We start from the raw sequence: 20625 nt of genomic DNA, 5'->3' as shown, positions 1-20625 counted from the left end.
CGGCTAGTTCGCGCTCCAACTCTCTGGTCCCGCAGGGAGCGCAACCCTTATATTAAGCGTATTCAGTAATATGCATGCAGCCCCACAATGACCCCGACTTTTACCTTTAACACCGATGTGTTATTTTTCCTGCTATTTTTGGAAGACCTTCGCGAGATGTGTCAGTAAGCGAACGGAATGCGCTGCAGATTCCCAAATCGGCAAGCCGGTGCGTAGCATTCATTTCCCTACTGTACGAGGGTGTCGCCATTGCATGCGCTCAGACGGGGGCGCCATGATATAGCATGGTTATTCACGTTACGCTTGCCAAGAGCAGTCTGATTCCTTTTTTAAGACCTCTGAGGTTCAACATGATCTGCAATAGCGCCTGGAATGAAGTAACATCCTTACGCAAGGTGCTGAAAGACCGTGGCAATATCGTTGGTGACCGACCGGGCAAGGAGAGGCGTAGCTCTCAGTCGTAAATCGAGTTCCTTAAAAGCGGTTCTAATACAGATCATTGAGATACTCTGCAGGAGAGCTACACCGTTTCCGCAATGTCGGTAGTGGCAATCTCCAACGTACTTACCGCGAAGTAGTAGCTTTATCATCAGAATGGGTGACAGTATTCCTTCCAGTCGGCTGTTACTCACGCCTTCTCTAAAGTTGGGAGGGGGTTGCGTACGACTGCTGGTACCTTCGCTTAACCCAGACGCAGTCGCTTCGAGCTTCGGCTATCGACCGGTTCGTTGTGGTAGCTGTGAGGTCTCCTACAGCCGCCACAGACCACCTGTAGCTGCCGCATGGTATCTTTCGCCATCTGCTCGGCAACTCCAGCGACCTTCAAGCTTCAGGGTCTTCATTAACTAGGGAGATAATGAAGACCCTGAAGCCTGCCTGACAACCAAAGATATTCTGCAGATATTCCAACTGGGGTTGGAACGTGGACGATGCGGCAGGTGGGTGTCCATGTTGGTAATTATGGCGGGATTGTCTCAGGCAGTGTAAACCTCGCTAAGCTCCGTTTGCTTGTGTGGTTTTCGAACCGTTCACAAACGTGAGGTCGACCACAAGGCCAGCATCAGCCCGGGAAAATGCGTGTTGCCCCCATGAGTTTAGGAGCTAACATTGCGCAGTGATCTGCCGTTGGCGTTGGTGAAGCCGCTGTCCCAGTCCACCGCCCAGACATTGAAGTCATCCAAAATCATTACCGATTACTGGCCCCTGGCATCACTGGTCAGTCGGCCCACTCCGTCGCAAAACGCTGCCAGTTAGCTCCGAGCAAGGTAGACGGTTTCCAGGCTCAGGATTAATTGAACCACACCCATGCCTGTGATACAGGAGCTGCTCTGGCAGACGCCATTAGTGACTGCGCATCACCTAAACTTCACCTTATCCAGAGTTGTGAGCCGTTCAGTTTTGCTGGTCAGCACTGAGACCGTCGGAAGTAAAGGTCGGGGGCGTTGTGGGGTACAATTCAATAGCGTCAGTTTTATTGAGGGCCACGCTCCCGACCGATAAGCTAAGCTTAGCAGTGTGCGAACGGGTCCCGAGTGGTGGAGAGCGAACTAGCCGTTCCTCAGCTCGTTTATCAGTAAAAGAGTCCCGGGAACACGGGAGTGTACGATCTCGAATACCGAAGAGAATAGAGCGACAGAGGTTTTGGAAGCTCTTGACGTGATCAGCCTTAAGCCTGTCAACGTGAAAGCGGGTCACCAGGCTCAGAACCTCGCCGTAAAAAGACTGCGGAGATGGGCTTAATCAAATCAAAGCAAAGGATCTCTTTTCGCCAGCTTTCATCGGGTTCATTTCTTGCTCCGCTCTAGGCCCAACCGGAGCGAGGGTGCATTGTTGTCCCCGCTGGGGCGCTGGGTCCCGGCTACCTGGCGATCCTTGCGGCCGCCAGCACCCATCACAGTCACCACCAAAGTTACCCGCTACTGCGATTCCCAATATCAGGAAGCCCCAGGAATGAACCTATAAGGGGAAATGCCAGATGAGTGTCTTACGCTACGGTCCACCCGTGTTGGGGTAGTGTCCGGGGATTTATCGTCGATGGCGAATCATATACCATATATTTTTAACAACTTTTTGGTGTCATCGACCCCCTTCAATATCTTTTTCGGCTCGGCCAGGAGATTATTATCTTGGCCCTCCTAATGCGAACAGGACTTAATGGGCTTTAACGTCTATAGGCCTAGACAGCATTGGTTTATTAGGAGGAGGAACGGCTGGCTCCACTCACTCTTCTTTTCACCCTGCCCTGGTAACTTTTCTCTTCCTTTGGCAACCAGATGCGTGCTCTGGGTCTCCGCGGAATCTCCTTGGCGTAGACTACCCTAATATTAACGCCAGCTCTCACAGTCGGACAGGAAGATCCTTGAAGCCTCGTCGATGCACCTCTATACTCGTAGCCCCCTGACCACGTCTGAGAGACGAGAAAGCGGATGGGACCGGTCGGCATGTTTACCAACCTGTTGGTACCATGTCTTGGCATTAGTCATCTCCCACTTCTCGACAGCAGAGCCATAGCCAGTCTGTCTCTGGCCACCTCGCTAAATTTCTTTGCATTTCTGACAAAGATTGTCGCTCTAGGTGCACTCTCGCCCATTTTGCGATTGTGCTTTGGCTAAGAGGGCTGGAACGCCGCCGGGCATTTTAAAAAGTTGCCCAGGTCAGCCCGACTACAATTGAGAAAGGTTATAGTCGAGGAACGAGTACAAAACTATACTTTATTCGTGCAAGTGGTACAAAGCCCTGAGATATTAGAAATGAATTTTTGCTCTATTTTGGTTCATCAGAGTATAAAAGATTGTCAATCTCCTACTAAATGCTTTAAATGCAAGGAAAACGGTCATATTGCAAAAAAATTATCCAATTGTAGAGACAAGTGTTCGCAAGGTTGTTGACCAAAGCCGTTTCAAAATCATCTCTGTTAATGGTGTGGAAATAGATTGCTTGATTGTTACAGGATCAGATGTATAGCTCTAACAAAACAAATATCTTGTCGTACCTTGATAACGTAATGGATTGTAGAGCTTTGCACGGAATGATTTTACTATAATAGATTTAAGCTGACGGGGTTTTTAGCGCTCGAATAAATAAGCGGATTGATTTGCTTACGATGTTAATAATATTATAGAAAATAAAACTTGTTTACTCTTTTTCCCTAGCACGAAGGAGACGTGACAAAACTCATTGAAGATGTCCAGCAGAAGGCATCAAAACCTTCAAAGTTAGCAGAGTTGTATTAGTCAGAAAGAATGACGCTACTCTCTGATATTGAAGAGCAATGTGTTGGCAGATCGCTTTCCTGTACCTCTGATGGTAGAAGAATTTAAAGAACTACAAGTGGATGCATTTTTTTTTTCGACACTGGATCTGGAAAATGGATCTTTCCATGAAGCTGTGGAAGAGGCTAGCAAGGCGTTAACTGCTTTGGTAAAAAAAGAAGGACTGTATAAAATTAACATTACTCTATTTGGTTTTAAGATTTTGCCGGATGCATTTACAAGGTTCATAAAAAATAATCATAATTAAAAGAAAATATATCTGCAGGATTTTAGCTTCGTTGTTTTCCACAAGCCAAGGGACAAGGTGAAGCTTGAGCCGACAGCCAAAGTTGGTTTGGATCGTTCCAGCAGAAGCTGCAAAACGGAGCCAGAACTCACAGCAGAATGATGATTACATGGAAGGATCCTGGTAATTTTCCGTGATATCCTATACCGAACAGTCTAAGGCAACAATTTTATAGTTTAGTCGAAATTGATGAAAAGAGATGTCATTCGAAATTTACAATCAGTCGGTTACTTTGTAGTTCAGAAAACCGTACATTCGGTAAAGCACCTGTTTTGGATCTCTCACCTGGAGAGGAAAGTTCCACATTTTAATGTTAACTGTATTAAATGTATTATTAACTGTAGGAAGATTGGAAAGCAAGAAGGGTTCTACATTGCCAAAGGAGATGTCCTATATCACACGTTGCCCATCGACCACTTGGGGCCGATGGGAGCCACATCGAAGTGAAAGAGCGTTTACGAAAGATTTTTAATGAAGAGTTTGTTTCACATTTAAAACTTAAGCGAGAACAAATGCGAGAAGGAAGAAGAAGCAAGTATATAAGCGAAACTATGACAAGCGTCGTCACATCTATAGATTGGGTGATCTCGTCGCAATCAAGTTGATTAAATTCGTCGGAGGAAGGAAGCTGACGAGGCCGTATTTAGGATCGTATGAAGTTCTCTAAATAAAACAAAATTACTTATAATAAGTCCGCAAGGCAGCTTAAGTCGAAAGAACTTATCAAGTACCAGCTGTAGAAATTCATAGCCGATAACGATGAAGAGTTAGCGTAATCTGGTTCAGATGAAGATGAGCATGAGGACGGACATAGGTACGTTCGACAGCGCACAGAAATGAAAAATACGGGAACGTATAAACGGGTGAACTTTTAGAAATTTGGTGGCCAGAGCTGTAACCATAGTAAACTATTCCAAGTTTAAGGCAACCAGGAAAGTTTTTGTTTTTTTTTTGTAATAATTAGATTTCCAATTATAAATTATTTAGTAAAATTTGAAATATAAATATTTAAGGTATATTTAAAATACAAACTCTTTACATTCAAAATATTTATTCTTCTTAAAAGATTGTAATGACAAGAATAGTTGAAAAATTAAATTGAAATTAAGCAATCCAACAATCTTGCTACACTAACCATAGTTAAATAATAAAAATCACAAGCATTTAGTCTAAAGAGTCTAAAAACATTATTTCATTATTTATTTGTGCTATTATTACACTTGTTAGCCCTAGGCAAGTTGCATAACCTAACTTAATTAATTGATTCCGTAATCCTATTATAATATTTTTTTTTTCTGTAACTTAGGCAAAATGACATTGGTTTGCGACGATACCAAACAAAGGACTTGTTTCTACATCTCCTTATTCCCACCCTAACAGTTATTTTCACTGTGGTTCAACTTCATTACTTTCATCGACGTTTCATGGACTCTGTTCGACGACCAAAACTCAGTGTACGAAAACGGCGTGGTTCCTATTTGATATTTCCTGAGAAAAGTGATACTCAACTGAAAGCGTTTGATGTACATAGGCAGTCATGGAAAATTTTCTTTTCAGCAGGATATCAAAAACTACGTAGATTAAGTCATCGATTGTTTCGACCAGGAAAACTCATGGCTTGGGGATTTTTAGAAATTCACACGATAAAAGCTGTTATTTTGGCGTCTTTTCATTGTGCGATTTCAGAAGTCTCTGTTCTTAATATTTTTTTAGTGCTTATGTCATTAATAAGTGTTTGCGTCAACCGATATTTAAGACGCATTATTTTTAGGTTAGTAACTTTTTGGGTTTCAGTGCTGGTGCTAATGAAAATGATTTATCAAATAAAATATTTCGATGAACGGAAATACGACTATAAATGCGTAATATTAATTAATTATTAATTTAAAAACCAATTTAAAAATTTTTGTTTTAGAATAATGAATCCATAAATTTTGCGGAGTGGATTGGCTTGCACAAAACGGAACAAAAATTTGTTCTGTACTTAAGCTACATATCTCCATATATTGTGTATATGATAATCACATCATTGCATGCTGTGGTTAAGCTTCGAAACCATTTAATACGGTCTTCAATGTATGAACAAAGAGGCGGAAAAGTTTTGTTTCCAGGAATTACAAGGCAAGATGCAGAACGGGATTTTCCAGAACTCTTAAAGTATATGCTTAATTATGGCTATTTTAAATTTGGACTTGAAATAACGCTTATTGGACTTGTATCAACCATTGTTCATAGACGCGATCTTATTGCGTTGACCTATTTAATTTGGATTGTATTAATTTTATGTCTTAGTCGAGTACAGTGTGCCCGAATTTGGGAAATATTTCAGCTATACTTTGTTTTGTCAATTCTTGCTCAATACCTGTACATCTTGAATTTCCCACCTAATCTATGTGATGGTTACTGTAAGTTTAAAACATTGATTTATTAAATTCTAATTAAAAAGCCTCTTACAGCAGCTGGACATAAATCATCATATATGATTACCAATACAACTATCTGGAGTATGTCAAATTATTCAACAAAATACATGCATAAATCAAATCTCATGCTTGATTTTATAATTCTTCTACTTATTTCAAGGCAGCGGAAGTCATTTAAGGCAGAAATGTGGCATATCAAAGATTTATCTTACCCAGGTGGCGATAACATTAACGTCGTTTATAATATCGCTAAACTTGGGCACGTTTATTTCGAAAATCCAACTCATGATTTTTGTTCATATGTTCGTAACTATGCGGATGTTTTTAAAACAGCAATATTTTGTAGTTTTTTTTGGATTACGCTTGCTATAGTATTTATGGGAGGAGTTTGCAGTATGGATATTCTTTCATTAGGCTATATAATATTTGCTTTGATTTTTTTACTTCAGGGCTCTGAGGTATACTTGCAAAACATTCACTATATCATCTGCCGCTGGAACTGTCTAATTGCTTTCAATATTTTTAATATAATTGTAAAAGTTTCAATTATTGTATTGGAGAGATTTATAAAAATTGAAAGAGAATCAATGTTGCGTGCTCTGTTTACAATAATGCACCAAAATGAAGATAACAATAATGACGGATACCATTATGGACCAAAAAATTTGATATTTAGGAACACCCTTGTGTGGCATGCTATTATTTTTTCTTTTATAATTTTCCAATATAGAATTTTCTGTTCATATTTTTTTTGTCATGTTATTAAGGACACTCAAGCAAATACCATTCTTGCATCAAGGTAAGTAACTTTTTTTTAGAAAACCACTTGTTGTATTTTGTATATTATCCATCTCTCTGCCTTTTATACACGGTATTTGGGTTTTATTCAATAGTCCATAGCTTTCCCTAAGCGACGTTTGACACTTTCAGGACACGTCATCCACGCGTGGGCTTGGTTTACGTTTCTAACCTTGCCTTACCTTACCTCCAACCATATTTATCTATCCTACAGACACCGATGACACGGATAAGAAAAAATGCTTCACACTATAAATTTGTTTCTGGCATTATTTTTAAACTGTATGACTATTTTTAATAGATATCATTGGATATTTATTTGTCGGTGCTTATGCCGAAGCTAAGCCGCCATGTTTTTGATAAGATTTTTAATCTGCAAATAAAGTCCAAAGAGTGAGAACGAACTTCCTCTCCAATTCCAGAAACCATCTCATTTTTTTGTACTTTGGTAATTTGGGATCGCAAGTCATCAATAGTCTGCAAGAGTATAAAGACCTTATGACACGTATTTATAGGGTCTTCCAACTGAAATCAATCTGCCTTCGTCCATCAGTTAAACAGATAGTCCGCGATTCTTAACCATTCCGAAATTCTCATTCTGTTCTACAGCAGTGGGATGTGCGTCAATCTTAAACAAGCTTCGTAAATGGCTTTTAGCCATTTGCAAATGCTATCCTGGCCGAGCTCACTCTTAGGTTTCCTGGGAAGTGGGTGTCAACTAGTAGCTCGAGTGACTCCTCAATTGTCGTCGTAGCAGAGCCGTCTGCTCTGTTTATCAGGGTAGGGCTTATGTAACCTTGGCGAGAATTTTGCTTACTCACGCCGTGTCCCTTATGCCTTCTAATGCTGCGCAGTAGTTTTGCCAGGACTCTTTCTTATCCTTGTATATTGCCTTTTTGTAAGTTTTTTGTGCTTCTATGTATGTTCCCCAATCCCAGGTTACTGTTGTTGAAGGACTTTCTCGCGCTCTTTTTGAGCTCGCTTAGTTCCTTTGTCCACCACTGTGGGTATTGCTTCTTCGAGAATGTTAGCTTATAAGTCTCTTTGATGGCCTTGTTCATGAAATTTGGTAGGTCATCCACCTCCTTGTCGAGTGCCTTTGCAGTGGATATAGGCTTGATCCTCCTGCCGTTTACTTTAGATTGGACAATTTCGCAGAAATTGTTCCAATCTGCCTTACGGGGGTTCCTTCTTGGCACCTGTTTACTACCTGGTGTGTTAGTTCAATAAAAATATACCTTCGGTCTGAGAAGGAGTGTTCTGTCGATACCCTCCAGTTCTCGACTCTGTAATTATTGTATTCTATTTGCAATTTCCCAACCTTGAAAATTTTCCGTGCTCGGAAAGATGAAGGTCTGCGTATTACCCTTATTACATACCGTAACGATTCTACAAATAATATTGTCAAAGAGTAACTCACCTCTTTCGTTTGTCTCCGAACTCCCACAGAGCGTGTGCCTCGCATCCGCATCACACCCGAGCACCAGGGTCGTCTTCATCACTTCCGCCCATTGCAGCAGCTTGACTATCAGCTCAGGCGTCATGGGCCATGTACGCCAAAGATATGGTGACTCCGCTCCCATCCGCCGCCACGAATCTGGCCACTACTAGGTCAGGTGTGCTGAGATTGGGACAGAGAAAAGCATTAAAATGATTCTTAATTACAATGCAAGCTCTCGACCTACCATTCGAGTTTGTGCACAGTAGTATGTATCCTTGGATTCTCAGTCCAGCGACTTGCCCGTCCCTGGTCCAAGACACCTGTATCAAACCGTATCGATATTCCTCCCCTTAAAATGATCGTGAGATTAGCTGAAGCATGCGAACTGCGCTTCAGATTAATCTGCACGATTCTCGACATCTATGTTGGTCGGGGTGGCGTCAGGAGATTTGTTGTCGATGACCATGTCGTCCAACAATTTGTTGGTGAAATCGACCTCCTCCAATATCTCGTCCGGCTCGGCCAAGAAGACCTTTATCTTGGCCTTCCTGATGCCGTTCCGGACCTTGTGGTCATTGACCTCCAGCTGGGGCAGACAGCGCTTGTTTATCAGCAGGAGGAAAGGCTGGCTCGCCTTCATTTCCTGCTCTGATCTGGGGATGGTCCAGTCCTCTGTATGGATGTCTGGGTTCTGGATGCTCAGACAGGCAATCACCCTGGCATGGTCGTTTTGCCCCTTTGGTAACCAGATGCGACGTCTGGGTCTCCTTGGGATCTCTCTGGGGTGAACTAGCCTAATCTTAAGGCCAGAACATGTGTCGCTGATCTTAGCCACACACTCCGCCAGGAAGCTATGGGAGAACCCGTTGTCACACCTGGTGACCCGGTGCCCACTGACCACGTCTGAGAAGTCGAAGGAGGGGATGGGGCCGGTCGGCATGCTAACCAACCTGTCGGTTACCATGTCGGCCACTTGGCCTCGATCTCCTCCCGACTTCTCCGACAGCAGGCGTCCACCAGTGCCATAGCCAGACTGTCTCTGGCCACCTCGCTAAATTTCTTTGTCTTGCTGACAAAGTTCGTCGCACGCGGCTTACCCTGTGGGTCCTTCGCTTTCTTAGGTGCGCTTTCGCTCACTTCCTGTGAGCGAATTCTCTTCGCCTTCGAGGGCTGGAACGCCGAAGGGCTTGCCGCCTTGTATGCCTCGAATTCCATGATATCTGCAAGGAATTTGGCCTTGTCCTCGGCATCCCGAGGGTCAGTCTTGCCCTCAGCCTCGTTCTTGGCTATCTTGCCGAGAACAAAGCGGGCTCTATTGACCCTCGCTCGTCTCTGATAATGAGACATTTTCGCTATCTCTGAGGTGGCGCCCAGCTGAGCCCCACCTGTGGTTTAGATTGGGGAGTGCTACTCGACCTCCCCTCGGATTGCGACTCTTCTTCGTCGGTCTCCGATACAATGTGAGATGCCACGACCAATCTCGGGATCATCATATCCTTCTCGTCCTTCGTTTACAGTTTTTGGGGCTTATCGTCTTCCGGGAGTTCCGAAGCTCGGTTTGTTTTTTCCATATCATTTCATAAACGCCCGCTTTGCTCGTCCTGGCAAGCGCAGCGAGCCAGAGGGGGTTTGTGGCTTTGAATATAGGTCTACCGTAGCTTCGTCCCAAATCTGCGGGAAGGCCACTTACGACCCAGGGTTGCCTGGCCCTGGGAAGGCTCCGTGCAGACACAGCTGGATTAACCCCTCAGCTGCGAACCTGGAAGTCAGTGTGCACGGGTTGTGTCACACACCTGACTTGAGGGGAGGCTGATTAAAGACTTCCCTAAGTCCGCCCGACTACAATTGGTCAGCATCCCCGACTGGGTACCTGCTTCCAGCCGCCCTCGCAAGGAGAGTATAGTCGCACTACCGATGGTGTACACAGTTACGGCAGATGACACAGTCATCCGTTGATCCACCTGTGCACCCTATCGGCTGACGGCCTTCGGCGGAACTCTGAGTTCATTTTCTACTCGTTGAAAATTGACCATTCTGTACGTAAATGTAATCAAAGATGGCAAGACACGAGTAAATTATGGAAGTTGTCAAAGCTGAGAACGGCTCAACCGATTCAGATAAATTTCAATTGTTTAAAAGTGACAGTTCTTTTTGTTGGCTCAATAGACGTTATTTACTTATTGTTAACGAATACAGAAAAATAACAAGGAAAAATTATGAAGTGAGCTGTGTAAGAGTTTATTTTTTGTTGAAGAATGCCTGCTATAAGGTGTTCAAACATTGGACGGCGTACAATTGCTCTCCTTCTGAGAATTATTTTTTTTAAATAATGCGTCCTATTAGATGACTTGAAATTGGACGACGTACACGTGCTGCATATCTACAAGTGAATAGTCGTAATTATCAAACACTAAATGAACGTGCAGACAAACCAATATATCAGAATAGACTCAATTTTATTAGAAGAAGACAAGCTGTAAATTTAGAGTTGAATCGCGCTAATTCTGACAACTAATCGTTCAAAACCACAAACACCGTTGACCGTTACATAATTTGGCATTGGTGTCACATTTTTGGAAAGCTGCCGATGATTTTAATGCTGGCCTGAAGACAACTTCAGTCACGAACAGTCATTTTACAGAATTATGCCTCTGCTGCTGATTTCTCAAGAAAACTGTTGGCGCTTGGCAATGAGAAAATTCCTGTTGATGAATCGACGGGGTTGATTTCGTTCTTGCCAAATTTTTGTGAGTTCACGACATCGAAGGAGAAACTCAAGATCAAAGTGATCCTCGGCATTACACAAAATTATAAAAATATCGATTGGATTAGTGAACGAGCAATACTAGCAGGAAAGAATAAGGACATCGATGGTTTAAATTCCATTTTTCAAAGTCAAATCGCTGGAGAACTGCATTCATACAATTCAGTCGACGACGACCAACGAGTGAGAAGCGACTAACTATCCCATGGAATTTTTGAACTCACTTGATGTGCCAGGAGCTTCGCCGCATAATTTACAGGTGAAGGTTGGCTCAATCATAATCATGCTGCGGAATCTGAATTCATTCAGCATTTTGCAATGCGGTTACCCTATAAATAACTAATGAACAATGTAATTAAACTACGATGAATTCTAATGATTTAAAAGATTCCATTTCAATTTAACTGGTTACAGTTTCCAGTTCGATTGGCTTTTAACAATCAATAAATCACTGGCCAACCGTTGGAAGTCTGTGGGATTAACCATGAACATCACTGTTTTTGGGTTTAGTTGTTTGTAGAATGTTCTAGTGTTGGAAAGCAGTGTTCGTTAAAATACATAGAAATTTTAATTATCTGCGTTTTATTATTACTCTGGGGTTATTTAAAGCATAAATTAGGGGCGAGATAAAGTTCACATATTTTTACTTCATTTTGAATATATTTTGTGAGCTTCTACCACTATAAACATTTGGTTGCATTTGAGAAAACATATATAGAATATAGAGCCGATATATTCTATCGCAATCTGAATTTTTTCTATTTTGTAACAGCTCTAAATAGTTGGTAACTTATTCCGCAAAAGCTGCTTTTACCAACTCTACTATATTTCGGATGAGCCATAGCTGTCAGAATCGAAATTTGGCAATTTCATACACAAAGCTCTTTTCGAGCAAATTCCGGCATGTGTAAAATTGTGGGATCTTTGTATTATGCCACAAACCTCATATCAGCCTGATCTTGCCATTGACGTTTCGTCTTGGAAGTTGCAGGAAAACACCCCGCTCGCTGATGAAACATTCTACCAAGCTCGCCTTCTTCAACGCAAAGGGTAAAGAGCAAATTAGGCTATGACTCTATTTGGCTGCGTCGTAACTGGCAAACCGACTTCCAAATAAGCTTCCACTTGCATGGCTTTTAACACAAGTTCAATTGATGTCAATCCCTAACGTGAATGGCAGAAGGAAGCGGTCGACTCGTCCTTTCTGCAGAAGATAGAACATTCCAGTTGCAAGAAACAGTACGAAAAGACCACTTGCCTCGACAGCACTGGAAGGATGGTCGTCAAACTCCCATTCAAGGATAACCCAAGCAGATTGGTAGATTCGTTTGATGTCGTCGTCGATTTCTGAACATGGAACGTCGTCTATTGAAATACCCAGCGACTTTATGGGGGAGTATGATAAATTGGGTCCCATGTCCCTAAATAGTCATCCTAAATTGCACGAGCCGCGAGTCTACTAAGCTCAGGGTAGTATTTGACGCCTCATCTCGGACTTCAAATAAAAAATCGCTTAACGCTTTGCTATGCGTCGGCCCAACACATTTGGCAACACGCAGCTTAAACCATCTTGCCGATATGCTGGATAAGGAGTTCAGTTCGTCCAGTGAGGGATTAACCAGCGTGCCGTGAATTATCAGGATACACTGTTCTTCAAGTTCATAAAAAAGTACCAGTCAACGAGAATCTCCATAAGAAGTTTTTTTTTTCCATCGCATCTATATTGTTTGACCCGCTTGGATTGCTCGGACCGCTTGTTGTTGCGTAAAAATACTTTTTTAAGAAGCTGCCCAGGGGAAATTTGTGCCGGATTTGAGTAACCCGGCAGATATTATGTAGCGTGGAACTACTACAACTAGCTAGCAGTATATATGGGGTTTACAGGCCCACAGTTCTTGACTCAATGATCGCTCAGTGGTCAACCATACCGCAAATCATCGCAAGACCGAAAGCTCTAGTCGCGCTCATCCGCCTAGAGTACTGGATTGTCAATGTCATTCGGTTCAAGCCCAAACTGAAAAACCAACTCATGGGATCGAGTGCTACCGCAGCACCCTTTTCAGAAGTGTAGCGTATCTTCGGATCAGAGGAAAAAGTCCAACAAAGGCCTACCTCGCAGTCTTTATTTGTTTAGCATTTAAAGAAGTCCGCATAGAAGTCGTCTCGGATTTGCCCACTAAGGCATTTCTTGCAGCACTTAATTGGATGATCGCCTGGCGGTCAAGTCCAACGGACATCTACAGCGATAACGGAACCAACTTTGTCGGAGCTGCCAACCAAAAACTACGAAAGTTCAAAGACACGCAAGAAGTCATTCCATCGTCTTTGTCAACTTATTTCATAACCTTTCATTTCATCCATCCCAGAGCTGATCACTTCGGAGGCATTTGGGAAGCAGTGGTGAAAAACGCGAAAGGTTTGCTCTACAGAACGTTGATAATTTCAAGTTACACCTTTTAGAAGGTCTTCACCATAACAGCCGAAATTAAAGCGATTCTCAACTCGAGCCCGTTGTTTTCAGACTCTTCGATCAACACATGCATCCAATCTAGAACGGTTCAATGCCATGACCGCAGGCAAAACAATAGTTTTTGTGAAGGTGGTCGACTATTTAAAAGAACTACGCTCTCGAACCAAATGGACAACACCATCGGCAAACATCAAGGCAAGCTGGTAAGCAGCGATCCCAAAGATTCCAATAAAAAATGGTTGAGTAGTGTGTCTATAAACGTTAATGTTAATGTCGGACTTCTTCACCGTTCAGAGTTTTATTTTGAATGGCGGCTTCATGCCCCGCCAAGAGCAATAGTGGCAAATCCTTCAAAGAATCTTCTGCTAATGTGTAGAATGGACGGTTCCCGTCCAGTTGTAGTAACACATATACAAAAGTTTTAAGTTGCATGTGACGCTTGACCGAAGAAACTATGTTGAGTTTACAGCGCTTACGGGGCTGTGCCGCAACAGTAAGGTTGACCCCTAACCCTTGAGCTCGGATGGATTCAAAAGGCAACTTAATTAAATTATGCAACCGTTCTGATATAAAGATTAAAGATCCAAAACCGAGTCAATCAGTGGTTGTGAAGAGTATTTAAGAGCCAAAGGGCAGATTTCTGTTAACGATGTACACGGGAGGACTCCTTGTGTCTTAATACCAAGGAACGTTTGCACATACAGTTAACTTGTTGATAGAGTGGACTGAATATTTAGGTGGTTTTTAAGTGTGAATAAGTGGGAATGGACTGGCAAAACCCCCTTCGACGCAGGAATGTATTGTGGCGTCGTCTACACATATAGCAACTAAAAGTCCTGATGTTGTCCTTCAGAATATAACTTCTTGCAAAACTGTTTAAATAAAACTTCAGCTGTTTTATGTATTTCTCCCGCTCGGCGACTGGCGTTCGTACAAAAAGAGGACATATACAGATAGGTTCCCTTGTGAACAAAATTAAAAGGATTCTGGATTTACCGTAAGTCTCTTCTCAACGGCTTGGATTGTCCGCGAGCTACTGACAGCCCACTGAGTTTTGGACTGAGTGCCCTCATTCGGCTCAAATTCTTCAATCGCCTCGAGCGTTCGATGACGATCCTGTAAAAAAACCTTAAATTCCGCCGAGTGGTTCTTATGATTTACTTAGACGGGACTGTTCCCATAGGGATAAAGTTAACAAGGGTATCTTGGATGAGCACAGAGATACGAGAAAGCGGCCCCAATTAATGGTCTGGAACATGGTGCAGAAAAATTAGGAACGTTCTTCATATACAGGACACAGAGGCGAATAAAGCTTTTTAGTCCCCGTAGCTGTAGACACATCATATCTTATACAGGCTTTTACAAACAACACTGGCGTTTCTGAACAGTACAGCGAAGCTTCCTTCCTGCGTCCGATGCGTTAGTGCCTCAACTTAATATATTAAGTTGTACTCTCCTAATCCTGAGTGCTTTAACTTCCATTCAGGATTTGTACGACCTGACCCTGCCCGGGCCAGGTATTCAAATCTGACACATCGCTTTCCTGAGGGATGGGTGGCTCAAGTTGCGACCAATCGTTGCAAACTTTCCTCTATTGAACTTAGAGCAAACCCAGTCAATTTCTCAAATAAATCCGTCAGCAATCTTTGCTCCTTAACCAAGTACTCGGATCATCAAGGTCCGGTTGGCTTACCTCATTTCACGGCCCTAAGCAAACGGCATTTCGTCACATATCACATATCATTTCTGTTTCGCACATCGGGCACAATATCGTCGATGTACCAATTGGTAACCGCAATATATTGGACACATGAAAACTGGCGATATAAAAAAAAAAAACGGCAATCGCTACTAAGCGCCATTTAGTACTGACTACTAGTTATTGCTCTCTGGCTAAAAACGCTAAACTAATCAATAATCAAAAGATGCTCTTTGAGCTCATCGCAAGGTGCCTGTGTGTCGCAGGGTATTAAGAATTTTTGTTTACCGAAATTCTCCTCGTTTAAATTTAAAATTAAGAAGTCAACGCCACTTGTGTTCCGGGTTTTGAAAACATGATATGAATTTAAGTAATAAAGGAAAGGAAAAAGCTTCTATACTTTGCCTATGGGCAAAGGATTAACGGAAGTTACTTTCGCTTCTGTATTCCACAACCAGTTTAACAACAACCAAATAGCTCTAAAAGAGATTCGACTTCTACTGCCTTATCCTTTTGGTCTGGACAATAAGATAATAATTATATACCCTTTTTTTATTCCAGAACCTTAAAACTCTACACGGTGGAACTCAAATATTCTGGGTTAATCAATATAACAAAACTAAAGCGAAGAAGAGAATACTGAAATTTATTTAAAAATAATTCTCATTCAGGTCCCACACGTTTTGACGCCACTTTTTGAACCAAGATCTGAATACGCTGGGAACGCTATAGGATCCGGCTGTAACTCGACGGGTGTGGAAGAATCTTGCTAGTCCATATTTGGCATTGGCTTACTATTATTAAACAAGAAATTGAGCATTCTTGCGACGCCATACTAAAAAAGATATCGGAAACAAGGTTAAAAAACGGAAACCGCAAACAAAGAAAGCAAATTCGGTGATGAGACGTAGGTGTTGTTGCGACATCACGTGTCTAGATTTTATTTCGAAAGAGCGTGACGATTCCGGTACAGATTCAGACCGCTGAAGTTAATCGTGGTGCAAAAGCCGAAGATCCAGCTCGAAGCACCAAAATGATGTCATCAGGCCCGGCGAGATGTGATCCCAAACATAAAAAAAAAGTTCAAAAGTGTGTATGTTGAGATTGGAGTTGTTGTCAGATGTCTTCACCGTTGCCGGCTTTATTTCAAATAGCAAAACGCAAAAACAAAAACAAAAAAATATATCCGCTTCATGACCCCGCCTCGGAACCGCGTGAAAGCTACATTTTTGCTGTTGACGTAGCCTTTTTGACCCCCTGTACAGCATGAACAAGTTCATTGAGATCAATTAAATTTTGGAAATACGGACTCCAACAATGTTTTGTTTTTATCGCCGTTTATGTTCTAATCAATTGTTCCATAAAACGTGAGTGCTCTCCACCCCATTATTCCCCCTTCTCGGCTGTAGTGGCGACTTAAATGTAGGTTATTTTTCCGTAAATCGTGATTCGTGATACGTTGAAAGCCATGAGGGACAACTTAATTAAAAAGTTATTCACCAAATGTTTAGTCGAGTGTTACATCTTTTTTGGTTTAGACCTTTTATTCAAAAGTGTTTCTTTTTTTTATTTCATGAAGCTTTTGGTGTTCTTCATTTTTGATTGTACGGTAAAAAGTCAAAAAGCTTTTCCTCCGTCTAATTCCCTAATCTGCATACCTGTCGAATTCATACAATTTTTACTGTACAAATATTTTTTATTCATATTCCCTTAAATATTTTCAAACAATTTTGGAGTTGCGATGGTATCCGTTTTCCGTTTTCCGATTGGACTATCCTTTCGAGTGAAAAAGTCTTTTTTGCACTCCCAATGAGCAGCTTTTCCATTTGTACTTGAAATGTAAAGAAGCTTACTGAATGAATCTTTGAATATAGTCTTTTACATACTCTTACTCATATATTTGTCTGAACGGGCCTGATCGGACGACTATATCATATAGCCATTTTTTTTAATCTTGGACGCTGGTAAATACAAGTGCCCCGTATGGAACCAGGCACGTTAGGTTAAGTGTTTGTAGGCACGAAAGGAAAAATAGAAAAAAAGGCCGAGGAAATTAACTTATTGCGTGCTGCCAAATTGCTTGCCTGCATGTCTAAGTGGGTTAGAATTAAAGTTTTTAGTTTTGAAAGGTTATCTACATTAGAGATTAATGTGTATAAATCATTATAATTTGCACATAATACTCTAAAAGGGTTATGCAATTCAAAAGAGGTTCTACAGTGGTGCAACACTAAAGGAATATAGGATCTAGAATTTCTACTTGGTACACAGTAGTTGAGCTGAGTCAACAAGTCAGCACTTTCCACGTCACCATGAATGAGGTTATAGATAAAGGTGATGCCAAGCATAGGTATTGGGTTGGCAAAGGATGGTAAGTTAATCAGGAGGGGTGCACAGGGGGAACAACGGATGACCAACGGATGATGATGCGACTATACTCTCCATGCGAGGGCGGATGGATGGACGTGCCCGAGCTGCCTTCATATTAAACCTGAAATGCGGATTTTTATGAACCCATTTGGAGTTTAAATCTTTGGCGGCTGGGTTCTAGGATTTATCAAGCAGTTTCCGGAAAATGGAATCTTTTTTTAAATCAATAAAACTGATAAGTGTCACACCAAATAGCAATACGGGACCTATTCCTAATAATTTTTAGCCTATTGCAGACCCTGCTAGGCCCCTTTTGCTGTTTAGCCCACGCAACCCACCCAATGGTCATACCACGTGTGTTGCTGATGACTCAGCCGCCGATGTCGCTGCGTTGGGTCAAGCAGCGAATGCTTCCCCTTGCCCTGGACTAGCTGATATCGTCGCATCTCCGACCTTGCAGCCAGTCAACGTGGATCAGGCATCTACGTCGCATGCTGCTGCTGCAAGAAAGCCTTGCTGGCCTTGAACCAACTTTAGAATGCTCACTCTGCGATCGGCCCGGCGGTCACCATAGCATCTCCTCCAACTTCTTGTCCTAGACCACACCTTTCAACTATCTCTGGTGTTGCCCCAAAAAGGCTAGTTTTTGTCTCTCGCCTTAATTCTGATGCATCCGTAAAAGACGTCGCTATTCACTTGAGCAACAAATTTAAAGTTTCTTTGACTAAATTCTCTGTCTCAAAATTTAATTTTAAGAAGAAACGAAATATTTCTTCATTTAAAATTGCACTCTCTGACGCGTTATACAGTAAGATTCTTTATGCTTCCGTATGGCCCGTACATGCTATTGTTCATGAATTTCTTTACAAGAGCAACCCTCGGGCTGGAGTGCCCGTTTTTCGTTGCTCGTTTTCTTTGCACTATCAGAATGCCCGTAGTTTGTTGTGGAAACTTAGCAAGCTGCACGCTAATAGTGCCTCCTTCGATGCCAACGTTATTTCTTTCACCGAAACGTGGCTTAACTCCTCTGTTTCTGATTGCGAATTATTCGCTGGCAACTATATTGTCTATAGGCGTGACCGTCAAATGCGTACTGGCGGTGGCGTTCTTATTGCTGTGAAATCTAACCTTATTTCTGAACTGGTTCCCATAACCTACTCAGATAATACTTTGGAGTTTGTTGCTGTTCGTGTTCAAGTTCACGACTACTCTCCCTATGTATCATGCTCTTACATCCCACCCCGGTCTGACGCTACTATTTATCTACAGCACCTGTCCTTAATCCAGGGAATTCACTTAACTCTGGGTGCTATTGACCATTTGATAGCCATGGGCGATTTCAATCTTCTTTCCATATCTTGGATGCCATCACCTGACGCCAATTTTCTGGTTCCCACTGCAACTCATGACAGTCCATGGTGTTCTTTGGGCCAATCGAACTACGTCAAGAACTGTAGTGATAAAATCTTGGACCTTATCTTTGCGTCCGAGTTCGCCAACGCCCTTGTCTCAAGAATTGACCCTATCTCCTGTCCTGAACATGCTTATCATCCATTACTTCCTTTACTTCCTAGTCCAGAAGTGGAACCGACAACTTTTCGTTGCTTCCGCAAAGCTAATTTCGATGGCATTAACTTCTACTTATCCCTAGCTGATCGGACTTTTTTGGATTCTCTAGACGACCCCAATTACATGGTTACGCGGTTTTATGATATTTTATATTCTGCCTTTGACATTTATGTCCCATCCTTTCCTTCACCTGATACGTCTTACAAGCCCCCATGGTTTTCTCGTCGACTTTCTTTCATTAAAAACTTGAAGTCTAGGCCTCACAAGAAATTCACTAGGACTGGGTCACAGGTGGACCTTTCTAGATACTTGACAGCTTGCACAAAATTCTTAGCCCACAATTCTGAATGCTACAGAAACCACCTAAATCGGTGTAGAAATGAGTTCTGAGCATGATATAGCGAACCTATTCGCAAATTTTTTCCAGTCTACGTACTCATCCATTGGCTACAATACAACCTCTTCGTATCCTTATTCTCTTCCACTTTCTAATTCCATTTTCATGCCTGCTATATGCGAAGACGATGTTTTTCAGAACCTCAAGACATTAAAGCCTTCCTTTTCTTCTGGTCCGGATCGCGTTCCTAGCTGTGTTTTGAGACACTGTGCCGATTCTTTATGCCGACCTCTGTCAATTTTCTTTCAGATGTCGCTTCGTCTTTCATTTTTCCCAGAAAGTTGGAAGAAATCTTTCATTATTCCTCTCCATAAAAAGGGCAATAAATATGATATCGAAAATTACAGAGGAATTGCAAAACTTAGTGCTATTCCCAAGCTATTCGAACTTCTGATAACTGCGCAGCTGCAGCACCAATATGAACGCATATGTACAGTAACAGATCTAGGAGTCCTGTTTAACCACACCCTTAAATTTAATGACCACATTGGTCTAATTATTAGTAAAGCTCGAGGGGTTTTCGCCTTTGTTAAGCGATGATCAAAGGAGTTTGATGATTCTTATACATCAAAACTTCTTTATATCTCACTCGTTCGACCTAGAATATTGTTCTTGTTTGTGTTCACTTCAATATGCGAAGTATCAAGACTTTATTGAATCTGTTCAGAAACAATTCCTTTTGTTTGCTCTACGCAGATTAAACTGGGACCCACATCGTCGTCTTCCATAGTATGCCGACAGCATAAGACTTTTACCCTCTCCACCCTAAAGGATCCTCGAACCTGCAACGGCGTTATTTTTATTCTTAAGCTAATCAATGGTTAAATTTGCTCCACATACTTATTAAGCAAATTACGACTCGCAGTCCCAGGCCTTCTCGTCATTTTCGTCCAATAGCCCTTAACGTCTGTAAGACGACTATTGACGAGCAAGGATCATCCTTTCCGTGTTCTATGTTCCATGTACAATAAGTATTATTTTCTGTTACATGTTGAATTATCCATCGAGTTTAATGTTCAAATTTTGTTAAATTACCTATTCTTACCTTTGCCCACCTGATGTGAGTCGGAGCACATCGTTAAAAAACACTCCCTTTTGTTGTGCAGAAGTAAGGGTAAAATACAATTGAAGAATGA

General features: G+C 42.0%; 1 long non-coding RNA gene across 3 annotated transcripts in view; it reads left to right on the top strand.

Annotated features, from left to right (window-relative positions):
* LOC110187781 (uncharacterized) overlaps window positions 1-20625 on the top strand; it is a 231703-nt gene that overhangs the window by 188560 nt on the left and 22518 nt on the right. Inside the window, exons 3-5 of one of the 3 annotated variants that reach the window (XR_015272693.1) lie at window positions 4865-5420; window positions 5474-5963; window positions 6018-6780. This is a non-coding gene — a long non-coding RNA (uncharacterized LOC110187781). Of the gene's footprint in view, window positions 1-4864; window positions 5421-5473; window positions 5964-6014; window positions 6781-20625 lie in introns of all 3 variants that reach the window. The other 2 variants (XR_015272692.1, XR_015272694.1) reach the window with 2 other exon arrangements.

Source organism: Drosophila serrata, unplaced genomic scaffold, assembly GCF_035046125.1.
Source record: "Drosophila serrata isolate PLE 108 unplaced genomic scaffold, ASM3504612v1 contig_308, whole genome shotgun sequence".
In the NCBI taxonomy this organism is placed as follows: domain Eukaryota; kingdom Metazoa; phylum Arthropoda; class Insecta; order Diptera; family Drosophilidae; genus Drosophila; species Drosophila serrata.
This window is presented reverse-complemented; position numbering and strand designations above follow the sequence as displayed.